We start from the raw sequence: 14,954 nt of genomic DNA, 5'->3' as shown, positions 1-14,954 counted from the left end.
CTGTGTCTGAGCACACACAGGACAAAGCTGTGTACAATATCTGAGGATACATACATAACACAACCACTGAGCACAGTAACTGAGCACACAGACAGGCCACAACAACTGTGTACAGTATCTCAGCACACACACAGAACACAACAACTGTGTCCCAGTATCTGAGCGTGCACACACATACACAAAACACAACAACTGTGTACAGTATCTGAGCACACACAGGACACAACTGTATACAATATCTGAGCACACACGCAAGACAGAACAACTGTGTACAGTATCTGAGCACACAGGATACAACTGTGTACATTATCAGAGCACACACAGGACATAACAACTGGGCACTGTATCTGAGCACACACACAGGACACAACAACTGTGTACGGCATATAAGCACACACACACAGGACACAAAACGGTGTCCACTATCTGAACACACACACAGGACACCACAACAGTGTACATTATCTGAGCACACACACAGGACAAAACAACTGTGTACAGTATCGGATCACACACACAAACATAAAGGAAACTACAACGGTGTACAGTATCTGAGCACACACACACCACACAAACAGGGCACAACCACTGTATACAGTGTCTGAGCACACACACCACACAGGATACAACAACTGTGCACGGTATCTGAGCACACACAGGACACAACTGTGTAAAGCATCTGAGCAAACACAGGACATATCTGTCTACAGTGTCTGAGCACACACAGGTCACAACTGTGTACAATATCTGAGGATACACACAGGACACAACAACTGTCTACAGTATCTGAGCACACACACAGGACACAACAACTGTCTACAGTATCTGAGCACACACACAGGACACAACAACTGTGTCCCAGTATCTGGGCGTGCACACACACACAAGACACAACAACTGTGTACAGTATCTGAGCACACACAGGACACAACTGTATACAATATCTGAGCACACACACCCAGGACACAACAACTGTGTACAGTATCTGAGCAAACACACACACATACAGGATACAACTGCTCACATTATCTGAGCACACACATGACACAACAACTGGGTACAGTATCTGAGCACACACACAGGAGACAACAACTGTGTATGGTATATGAGCACACAAACACAGGACACAAAACATTGTACACAATCTGAGCACACACAGGACACAACAACGGTGTACATTATCTGAGCACACACAGGACACAGCTGTGTACAGTATCTGAGCGCACACAGGCACTACTGTGTACAGTATCTGAGCACGCACAATCACACATAAGACACAACAAATGTATATAGTATCTGAGCACACACAAAGGACACAGCAACTGTGTACCGAATCTGAGCACACACACATGACCCAACAACTGTGTACAGTATGTGAGCACACACAGGACACAACTGTGTACAGTATCTCAGCACACACACACAGGACACAACAACTGTGTGCGGTATATGAGCACACACACAGGACACAGCTGCGTACAGTATCTGAGCAGGCACACACCACATAGGACACAAAACAATGTGTACTGAAACTGAGCACTCACACTGGACACAACTGGGTACAGTATGTGAGCACACAGACGCAGGACACAACAACTGTCTACAGTATCTGAGCACACACACACGGAGACAACAACTGTCTACAGTATCTGAGCACACACACAGGACATAACTGTGTAAAGTATCTGAGCACACACAGGACAAATCTGTGTTTAATATCTACGGAAACACACAGAATACAACAACTGTGTACAGTATCTGAGCACACACACGAAGGACACAACAACTGTGTACATTATATCAGCGCACACAGAGGACACAACACCTGTTTATATTATCTGAGCTCACACGGGACACAACAACTGTGTACTGTATCTGAGCACACACACAGCACACAAAAATTGTGTACAGTATCTGAGCACACACAGGACACAACAACTGTGTACCGTATCTGAGCATACACACACAGGACACAACAACTGTGTACGGTATATAAGCACACACACAGGACACAGCTGGGTACAGTATCTGAGCAAGCACACACCACATAGGACACAACAACAATGTGTACTGTAACTGAGCACACACACAGGACACAACAGTGTATAGTATCTGAGCACAAACACCACACAGGACACATCTGTGTACAATATTTGAGTACACACACAGGACAGAACAACTGTGCACAGTATCTGAGCACACACAGGACACAAAAACTGTGCGCAGTATCTGAGCATACACAGGACACAACAACAATGTACAGTATCTGAGCACACACAGGACACAACTGTGTACAATATCTGAGAACACACACAGGACACAACAACTGTGTACAGCATCTGAGCACACACACACATACAGGACAGAACAACTGTGCACAGTATCTGAGCACACACATGACACAAAAACTGTGTACAGTAACTGAGCTCACAAACACTGGACACAACAACTGTGCACAGTATCTTAGCTCACACGGGACACATCAACAGTGTACAGTATCTCAGCATACACACAGGACACCACAACAGTGTACGGTTTCTTAGCGCACACACAGTACGCAACTGTGTACTGTATCTGAGCAAGCACACACCTCATAGGACACAACAACAATGTGTACTGTATCTGAGCACACACACAGGACACAACTGTGTACAGTATGTGAGCAAACACAGGCAGGGCACAATACCTGTCTACAGTATCTGAGCACACACACATGGAGACAATAACTGTCTACAGTATCTGAGCACACACACAGGACATAACAGTTTACAGTATCTGAGCAAGCATAGGACACAACTGTGTATAATGTCTACGGGCACACAGAGGACACAACAACTGTGTACAGTATCTGAGCACACACATGCAGGACACAACAACTGTCCACCGAATCTTAGCACACACACAGGATACAACAACCGTCTACAGTATCTGAGCACACACACAGGACACAACAACTGTGTACAGTATCTGAGCACACACAGTACACAACAACTGTGTACCGTATCTGAGCACACACACTGGACACAACAACTGTGTACGGTATGTGAGCACACACACAGGACACAGCTGGGTACAGTATCTGAGCAAGCACACACCACATAGGACACAACAACAATGTGTACTGTAACTGAGCACACACACAGGACACAACAGTGTACAGTATCTGAGCACAAACACCACACAGGACACAACAACTGTGTACAATATCTGAGGATACACACATGACACAACAACTGTGTACAGTATCTGAGCACGCACACAGGACACAACAACTGTGTGCAGTATCTGAGCACACACAGGACGAAACAACTGTGTACCGTATCTGAGCACACAAACACAGGACACAACAACTGTGTACGGTATATGAGCACACACACAGGACACGGCTGGGTACAGTATCTGAGCAAGCACACACCACATAGGACACAACAACAATGTGTACTGTAACTGAGCACACACACAGGACACAACAGTGTACAGTATCTGAGCACAAACACCATACAGGACACAACAACTGTGTACAATATCTGAGGATACACACATGACACAACAACTGTGTACAGTATCTGAGCACGCACACAGGACACAACAACTGTGTACAGTATCTGAGCGCACACGGCACACAAAAGCTGTTTACAGTATCTGAACACACAGACAGGACATATCTGTGTACAGTATCTAAACACACACAGGACACATCTGCGTAGAATATTTGAGTGCACACACAGGAAACAACAACTGTGCACAGTATCTGAGCACACACAGGACACAACAACTGTCTATAGTATCTGAGCACACACAGGACACAACTGTGTACAATATCTGAGAACACACACAGGACACAACACATGTGTACAGCATCTGAGCACACACACACACATACAGGACAGAACAACTGTGCACAGTATCTGAGCACACACAGGACACAAAAACTGTGTACAGTAACTGAGCGCACACATACTGGACACAACAACTGTGTACAGTATCTTAGCTCACACGGGACACAACAACAGTGTACAGTATCTCAGCATACACACCGGACACCACAACAGTGTACGGATTCTTAGCACACACACATTACCCAACTGTGTACTGTATCTGAGCAAGCACACACCTCATAGGACACAACAACAATGTGTACTGTATCTGAGCACACACACAGGACACAACTGTGTACAGTATGTGAGCACACACACGCAGGGCACAATACCTGTCTACAGTATCTGAGCACACACACACGGAGACAATAACTGTCTACAGTATGTGAGCACACACAGGACATAACTGTGTACAGTATCTGAGCAAAAACAGGACACAACTGAGTATAATATCTACGGACACACAGACACAACAGCTGTGTACAGTATCTGAGCACGCACACAGGACACAACAGTGTACAGTATCTGAGCACACACAAGCAGGACACACCAACTGACCACCGAATCTTAGCACACACACAGGACACAACAACCGTCTACAGTATCTGAGCACACACACAGGACACAACAACTGTGTTTAATATCTGATCACACACAGGACACAACTGTGTACAGTATCTGAGCGCACACCGGACACAACAACTGTTTACAGTATCTGAGCTCACACGGGACACAACCACTGTGTACTGTATCTGAGCACACACACAGGACACAACAGTGTACAGTATCTGAGCACACACATGCTGGACACAACAACTGTCTACCGTATCTGAGCACACACACAGGACACAACAACTGTGTACAGTATCTGAGCACACACAGGACACAACAACTGGGTACAGTATCTCAGCACACACACAGGACACAACAACTGTGTAAAGTATCTGAGCTCACACACAGGACACAACTATGTACAGCATCTGAGCACACACGCAGGACACAACAACGGTCTACAGTTTCTAAGCACACACACAGGACACAACAGCTGTGTACAGCATCTGAGCACACACAGGACACAACAATGGTATACGATTTCTGAGCACACACAGTACACAACTGTTTACAGTATCTGAGATCACACGGGACACGAGAACTGTGTACGGTATATGAGCACACTCACAGGACACAACAAATGTGTACAGTATCTGAGCACACACAGGACACAACAACTGTGTACAGTATCTGAGCGCACACACAGGACACAACAACTGTGGACAGTATCTGAGCTCACACAGGACACAACAACAGTGTACAGTATCTGAGCACATACACAGGACACATCAACTGTGTACGGTATATGAGTACACACACAGGATACAACTGTGTACAGTATCTGAGCACACACAGGACATAACTGTTTACAGTGTCTGAGCAAGCACACACCACATAGGACACAACAACAATGTGTACTGTAACTGAGCACTCACACAGGACACAACTGGGTACAGTATGTGAGCACACACACGCAGGTCACAACAACTGTCTACAGTATCTGAGCACACACTCGGAGACAACAACTGTCTACAGTATCTGAGCACACACACAGGACATAACTGTGTACAGAATCTGAGCACACACAGGACACAACTGTGTTTAATATCTACGGAAACACACAGAATACAACAACTGGGTACAGTTTCTGAGCACACACACGCAGGACACAACAACTGTGTACAGTATATGAGCACACACAGGACACAACAACAGTGTACGGTATCAGAGGACACATACACAGTACACAACTCTGTACATTATCTGAGCACACAAACAGGGCACAACAACTGTATACAGTATCAGAGCACACACGCCACACAGAACACAACAACTGTGCATGGTATTTGAGCACACACACAGGATACAACTGTGTACAGTATCTGAGCACACACAGGACATAACTGTTTACAGTGTCTGAGCACACACAGGACACATCTGTGTACAATATCTGAGGATACACACATAACACAAAAAATGTGTACAGTATCTGAGCGCACACACTGGACACAACAACTGTGTACAGTACCTGAGCACACACACAGGACACAACAACTGTGTCCCAGTATCTGAGCGTGCACACACACACAAGACACAACAACTGTGTACAGTATCTGAGCACACACAGGACACAACTGTGTACAATATCTGAGCACACACCCAGGACACAACAACTGTGTACAGTATCTGAGCAAACACACACACATACAGGATACAACTGTTCACATTATCTGAGCACACACAGGACACAACAACTGGGTACAGTATCTGAGCGCACACACAGGACACAATAACTGTGTACGGTATATGAGCACACACACAGGACACAAAACGGTGTACACTATCTGAGCACACACACAGTACACCACAGCGGTGTACATTATCTGAGCACACACAGGACACAGCTGTGTACAGTATCTGAGCGCAAACAGGACACAACTGTGTACAATATCTGAGCACACACACAGCTCACAACAACTGTGTACAGTATCTGAGCACACAGTACACAACAACTGTGTACAGTATCTGAGCACACACACAGGCACTACTGTGCACAGTCTCTGAGCTCGCACAATCACACATAAGACACAACAACTGTATATAGTATCTGAGCACACACACAGGACACAGCAACTGTGTACCGAATCTGAGCACACACACAAGACCCAACAACTGTGTACAGTATCTGAGCTCACACACAGGACACAACTATGTACAGTATCTGAGCACACACAGGACACAACAGCGGTGTACAGTTTATGAGCACACACACACAGTACACAACTGTGTACAGTATCCGAGCACACACAGGACACAACAGCGGTGTACGGTTTATGAGCACACACACACAGTACACAACTGTGTACAGTATCTGAGCACAAACACAACACACAAACAGGACACAACAACCGTATGCAGTATCTGAGCACAAACACCGCATTGGACACAAAAACTGTGTACTGTATCTGAGCACACACAGGACACAACAGTGTACAGTATCCAAGCACACACATGCAGGACACAACAACTGTCTACAGTATCTGAGCACACACACAGGATACAACAGTGTACAGTATCTGAGCACACACATGCAGGACACAACAACTGTCCACAGTATCTGAGCACACACAGGACACAACAACTGTGTACAGTATCTGAGCACACACACAGGACAAAACAACTGTGTACGGTATATGAGCGCACACACAGGACACAACTGGGTACAATATCTGAGCAAGCACACACCACATAGCACACAACAACAATGTGTACTGTAACTGAGCACACACACAGGATACAACTGAGTACAGTATGTGAGCACACACACGCAGGACACAACAACTGTCTACAGTATCTGAGCACACACAGGACACAACTGTGTATAATATCTACGGAAACACACAGAATACAACAACTGTGTACAGTATCTGAGCACAAAAACCACACAGGACACAACAACTGTGCACGGTATCTGAGCACACACACAGGACACAACTGTGCACAGTATCTGAGCACACACAGGACAAAACCGTCTACAGTGTCTGAGCACAAACAGGACAAAGCTGTGTATAATATCTACGGAAACACACAGAATACAACAACTGTGCACAGTATCTGAGCACACACACAGGACACAACAACTGTGTACAGTTTCTCAGCACACACACAGGACACAACAATTGTGTCCCAGTACCTGAGCGTGCACACACATACACAAGACACAACAACTGTGCACAGTATCTGAGCACACACAGGACACAACTGTATACAATATCTGAGCACACACGCAAGACAGAACAACTGTGTACAGTATCTGAGCACACACACATACAGGATACAACTGTGTACATTATCAGAGCACACACAGGACATAACAACTGTGCACTGTAACTGAGCACACACACACAGGACACAACAACTGTATACGGTATATGAGCACACACACAGGACACAAAACGGTGTATACTATCTGAGCACACACACAGGACACCACAACGCAGTACATTATCTGAGCACACACAGGACACAACAACTGTGTACAGTATCGGATCACACACACAAACATACAGGAAACTACAACCGTGTACAGTATATGAGCACACACAGGACACAACAACAGTGTACGGTAACTGAAGACACACACACAGTACGCAACTGTGTACAGTATCTGAGCACACACACACCACACAAACAGGGCACAACAACTGTATGCAGTATCTCAGCACACACACCACACAGGACACGACAACTGTGTACGGTATCTGGGCACACACACAGGACACAACTGTGTACAGTATCTGAGCAAACACAGGACATAACTGTCTACTGTATCTGAGCACACACAGGACACAACTGTGTACAATATCTGAGGATACACACAGAACACAACAACTGTCTACAGTATCTGAGCACACACACAGGACACAACAACTGTCTACAGTATCTGAGCACACACACAGGACACAACAACTGTGTCCCAGTATCTGCGCATACACACACACAAGACACAACAGCTGTGTACAGTATCTGAGCACACACAGGACACAACTGTATACAATATCTGAGCACACACACCCAGGACACAACAACTGTGTACAGTATCTGAGCCAACACACACACATACAGCATACAACTGCTCACATTATCTGAGAACACACATGACACAACAACTGGGTACAGTATCTGAGCACACACACAGGACAAAAGAACTGTGTACGCTTAATCAGCACACAAACACAGGACACAAAACATTGTACACAATCTGAGCACACACAGGACACCACAACGGTGTACATTATCTGAGCACACACAGGACACAGCTGTGTACAGTATCTGAGCGCACACAGGACACAACTGTGTACAATATCTGAGCACACAGTACACAACAACTGTTTAGAGTATCTGAGCACACGAACAGGCACTACTCTGTACAGTATCTGAGCAAACACACCACACAGGACACAACAGCTATGCATGGTATCTGAGCACACACACAGGACACAACTGTGTACAGTATCTGAGCACACACAGGACGAAACTGTCTGCAGTGTCTGAGCACAAACAGGATTAAGCTGTGTACAATATCTGAGGATACACACATAACACAACAACCGTGCACAGTATCTGAGGACACACACAGGACACAACAGTGTACGGTATCTGAGCACACACACACAGTACACAACTGTACAGTATCGGAGCACACACACACCACACAAACAGGGCACATCAACTGTATACAGTATCTGAGCACACACACCACACAGGACACAACAACTGTGAACGGTATCTGAGCACACACACAGGACACAAATCTGTACAGTATCTGAGCACACACAGGACAAAACTGTCTACTGTGTCTGAGCACACACAGGACAAAGCTGTGTACAATATCTGAGGATACATACATAACACAACCACTGAGCACAGTAACTGAGCACACAGACAGGCCACAACAACTGTGTACAGTATCTCAGCACACACACAGAACACAACAACTGTGTCCCAGTATCTGAGCGTGCACACACATACACAAAACACAACAACTGTGTACAGTATCTGAGCACACACAGGACACAACTGTATACAATATCTGAGCACACACGCAAGACAGAACAACTGTGTACAGTATCTGAGCACACAGGATACAACTGTGTACATTATCAGAGCACACACAGGACATAACAACTGGGCACTGTATCTGAGCACACACACAGGACACAACAACTGTGTACGGCATATAAGCACACACACACAGGACACAAAACGGTGTCCACTATCTGAACACACACACAGGACACCACAACAGTGTACATTATCTGAGCACACACACAGGACAAAACAACTGTGTACAGTATCGGATCACACACACAAACATAAAGGAAACTACAACGGTGTACAGTATCTGAGCACACACACACCACACAAACAGGGCACAACCACTGTATACAGTGTCTGAGCACACACACCACACAGGATACAACAACTGTGCACGGTATCTGAGCACACACAGGACACAACTGTGTAAAGCATCTGAGCAAACACAGGACATATCTGTCTACAGTGTCTGAGCACACACAGGTCACAACTGTGTACAATATCTGAGGATACACACAGGACACAACAACTGTCTACAGTATCTGAGCACACACACAGGACACAACAACTGTCTACAGTATCTGAGCACACACACAGGACACAACAACTGTGTCCCAGTATCTGGGCGTGCACACACACACAAGACACAACAACTGTGTACAGTATCTGAGCACACACAGGACACAACTGTATACAATATCTGAGCACACACACCCAGGACACAACAACTGTGTACAGTATCTGAGCAAACACACACACATACAGGATACAACTGCTCACATTATCTGAGCACACACATGACACAACAACTGGGTACAGTATCTGAGCACACACACAGGAGACAACAACTGTGTATGGTATATGAGCACACAAACACAGGACACAAAACATTGTACACAATCTGAGCACACACAGGACACAACAACGGTGTACATTATCTGAGCACACACAGGACACAGCTGTGTACAGTATCTGAGCGCACACAGGACACAACTGTGTACAATATCTGAGCACACACACAGGTCACAACAACTGTGTACAGTATCTGAGCACACAGTACACAACAACTGTGTACAGTATCTGAGCACACACAGGCACTACTGTGTACAGTATCTGAGCACGCACAATCACACATAAGACACAACAAATGTATATAGTATCTGAGCACACACAAAGGACACAGCAACTGTGTACCGAATCTGAGCACACACACATGACCCAACAACTGTGTACAGTATGTGAGCACACACAGGACACAACTGTGTACAGTATCTCAGCACACACACACAGGACACAACAACTGTGTGCGGTATATGAGCACACACACAGGACACAGCTGCGTACAGTATCTGAGCAGGCACACACCACATAGGACACAAAACAATGTGTACTGAAACTGAGCACTCACACTGGACACAACTGGGTACAGTATGTGAGCACACAGACGCAGGACACAACAACTGTCTACAGTATCTGAGCACACACACACGGAGACAACAACTGTCTACAGTATCTGAGCACACACACAGGACATAACTGTGTAAAGTATCTGAGCACACACAGGACAAATCTGTGTTTAATATCTACGGAAACACACAGAATACAACAACTGTGTACAGTATCTGAGCACACACACGAAGGACACAACAACTGTGTACATTATATCAGCGCACACAGAGGACACAACACCTGTTTATATTATCTGAGCTCACACGGGACACAACAACTGTGTACTGTATCTGAGCACACACACAGGACACAAAAATTGTGTACAGTATCTGAGCACACACAGGACACAACAACTGTGTACCGTATCTGAGCATACACACACAGGACACAACAACTGTCTGCAGTATCTGAGCAAACACACATGACACAACAACTGTGTACAGTATCTGAGCGCACGCATAGGACACAACACCTGTTTACAGTATCTGACCTCACACGGGACACAACAACAGTGTACTGTATCTGAGCACACACACAGGACACAACAGTGTACAGTATCTGAGCACACACATGCAGGACACAACAACTGTCCACAGTATCTGAGCACACACACGAAGGACACAACAACTGTGTACAGTATCTGAGCACACACACGACACAACAACTGTGTACAGTATCTGAGCACACACACACAGGACACAACAACTGTGTATGGTATATGAGCACACACACAGGACACAACTGGGTACAGTATCTGAGCAAGCACACACCACATAGGACAGAACAACAATGTGTACTGTAAATGAGCACACACACAGGACATAACTGAGTACCGTATGTGAGCACACACACGCAGGACACAACAACTATCTACAGTATCTGAGCACACACACTGAGACAACAACTGTCTACAGTATCTGAGCACACACACAGGACATAACGGTGTACAGTATCTGAGCACACACAGGACACAACTGTGTATAATATCTACGGAAACACACAGACTACAACACCTGTGTACAGTATTTGAGCACACACACGCAGGACACAACAACTGTGTACAGTATATGAGCACACACAGGACACAACAACAGTGTACAGTATATGAGGACACACACAGTACACAACTGTGTACATTATCTCAGCACACACACCACACAAACAGGGCACAACAACTGTATACAGTATCTGAGCACAAACACCACACAGGACACAACATCTGTGCACAATATCTGAGCACACACAGGACACAACTGTGTACAATATCTGAGGATACACACATAACACAACAACTGTGCACAGTATCTGAGCACACATAAAGGACACAACAACAGTGTACAGTATCTGAGCACACACACCACACAGGACACAACAACTGTGTACAGTATCTGAGCACACACAGGACAAAATTGTCTACAGTGTCTGAGCACAAACAGGACAAAGCTGTGTACAATATCTGAGGTTACACACATAACACAACAACTGTGCACAGTATCTGAGCACACATAAAGGACACAACAACAGTGTACGGTATCTGAGCACCCACACACAGTACACAACTGTGTGCAGTATCTGAGCACACAGACACCACACAAACAGGGCACAACAACTGTTTACAGTATCTGAGCACACACACCACACAGGACACAACAACTGTGCACGGTATCTGAGCACACACACAGGACACAACTGTGTACATTATCTGAGCACACAAAGGACACAACAACTGGGTTCTGTACCTGAGCACACACACAGGACACAACAACTGTGTACGGTATATGAGCACACACAGGACACAAAACGGTGTGCACTATCTGAGCACACACACAGGACACCACAACGGTGTACATTATCTGAGCACACACAGGACGCAGCTGTGCACAGTATCTGAGCGCACACAGGGCACAACTGTGTACAATATCTGAGCACACACACAGGTCACAACAACTATGTACAGTATCTGAGCACACAGAACACAACAACTGTGTACGGTATATGAGTACACACACAGGACACAATTGGGTACAGTATCAGAGCAAGCACACACCTCATAGTACACAACAATGTGTACTGTAACTGAGCACACACACAGGACACAACTGGGTACAGTATGTGAGCACACACACGCAGGACACAACAGCTTTGTACAGTATCTGAGCACACAGATAGGACATATCTCTGTACAATATCTGAGTACACACACAGGACACAACAACTGTGCACAGTATCTGAGCACACACAGAACAAAACAACTGTGCACAGTATCTGAGCACACACAGGACACAACAACTGTGTACAGTATTTGAGCACACACAAGACACAACTGTGTACAACATCTGAGAGCACACACAGGACACAACAACTGTGTACAGCATCTGAGCACACAGACACACACACGTACAGGACACAACAGCTGTGTACAGTATCTGAGCACGCACACAGGACACAACAACTGTGTACAGTATCTGCGCACACACAGGACACAACAACTGTGTACAGTATCTGAGGACACACACACAGTACACAACTGTGTACAGTATCTGAGCACACACACCACACAAACAGGGCATAACAACTGTATACAGTATCTGAGCACACACACCACAAAGGACACAACAACTGTGCACGGTATCTGAGCACACACAGGACACAACTGTGTACAATATCAGATCACACACAGGACATAACTGTCTACAGTGTTTGAGCAGACACAGCACACAACTGTGTACAATATCTGAGGATACACACATGACACAACAACTGTCTACAGTATCTGAGCACGCACACGTAGACAACAACTGTCTACAGTATCTGAGCACACACAGGACATACCTGTGTACAGTATCTGAGCAAACACATGACACAACTGCGTACATTATCTGAGCACACACACACCACATAAACAGGACACAACAACTGTATGCGGTATCTGAGCACACACACCACATAGGACACAAAAACTGTGGACTGTATCTGTGCACACACACAGGACACAACTGTGTACAGTATCTGAGCACTCACACGCAGGACACAACAAATATCTACAGCATCTAAGCACACACAGGACACCACAGCTGTGTACAGAATCTGAGTACACAAACAGGACATATCAGTGTACAGTATCTGAGCACACACAGGACACAACTGTGTACAATATCTGAGGATACACACATGACACAACAACTGTGTACAGCATCTGAGCACACACACACATACAGGACACAACAACTGTGTACAGTATCTGAGCACACACAGGACACAACAACTGTGTACAGTTTCGGAGCGCACACACAGGACACAACGACTGTGTACAGTATCTGAGCTCACACGGGACACAACAACAGTGTACAGTATCTGAGCACACACAGGACACCACTACAGTGTACGGATTCATAGCAAACACACAGTACACAACTGTGTACAGTATCTGAGCAAGCGCACACAACATAGGACACAACAACAATAGTACTGTATCTGAGCACACACACAGGACACAACTGGATACAGTATGTGAGCACACACATGCAGGACACAACAACTGTCTCAGTATCTAAGCACACACACAGGACACAACAGCTTTGTACAGTATCTGAGCACACAGATAGGACATATCTCTGTACAATATCTGAGTACACACAGGACACAACAACTGTGCACATAATCTGAGCACACACAGGACACAACAACTGTGCACAGTATCTGAGCACACATGGAACACAACAACTGTGTACAGTATCTGAGCACACACAGGACACAACTGTGTACAATATCTGAGAGCACACACACAGGGCACAACAACTGTGTACAGCATCTGAGCACACACACACACATACAGGACACAACAGCTGTGTACAGTATCTGAACACACACATACAGGACACAACAACTGTGTACAGTATCTGCGCACACACAGGACACAGAAACTGTGAACAGTATCTGAGCACACACAGGACACAACAACTGTGTACAGTATCTGAG

Source organism: Cetorhinus maximus, chromosome 20 (genome assembly GCF_964194155.1).
Source record: "Cetorhinus maximus chromosome 20, sCetMax3.hap1.1, whole genome shotgun sequence".
NCBI lineage: Eukaryota > Metazoa > Chordata > Chondrichthyes > Lamniformes > Cetorhinidae > Cetorhinus > Cetorhinus maximus.
This window is presented reverse-complemented; position numbering follows the sequence as displayed.